Here is a 353-nt window from a genome sequence, read left to right on the forward strand (position 1 = left end):
GATGCCACCCTCAGTCACGCTCAGGTTAGGGCCGATTGGGGGGTTGGGGCACTGCCCCCTGTCACACTCAAGGCAGGGTCGATGGGGAGGTTGCGGCGCCACCACCTGTCACGCACAGAGCAGGGCCCATCAGGGGTGTTGGGGCTCTGAACCCTGTCACGCACAGAGCAGGGCAGATCAGGGTGTGGTTGGGGAGCCCCCTGTCACGCACAGAGTAGGGCCGATAGGGGAGTTGGGGCACCGCCCCCTGTCACACACAGAGCAGGGCGGATCAGGAGGGTGCGGCGCCCCCCCCTGTCACGCACAGAGCAGGGCCCATCAGGGGGTTGGGGAGCTCCCCCCTGTCATGCACA

At 67.1% G+C, this 353-nt stretch overlaps 1 protein-coding gene across 5 annotated transcripts in view; it reads left to right on the plus strand.

Moving 5' to 3' along the window:
* The window catches only part of MMS22L (MMS22-like, DNA repair protein), a 110,278-nt gene that overhangs the window by 10,482 nt on the left and 99,443 nt on the right, over window positions 1–353 (plus strand). The window lies entirely within an intron of this gene.

The sequence above is a fragment of the Myotis brandtii genome, unplaced genomic scaffold, assembly GCF_000412655.1.
Source record: "Myotis brandtii unplaced genomic scaffold, ASM41265v1 scaffold343, whole genome shotgun sequence".
Lineage (NCBI taxonomy): Eukaryota > Metazoa > Chordata > Mammalia > Chiroptera > Vespertilionidae > Myotis > Myotis brandtii.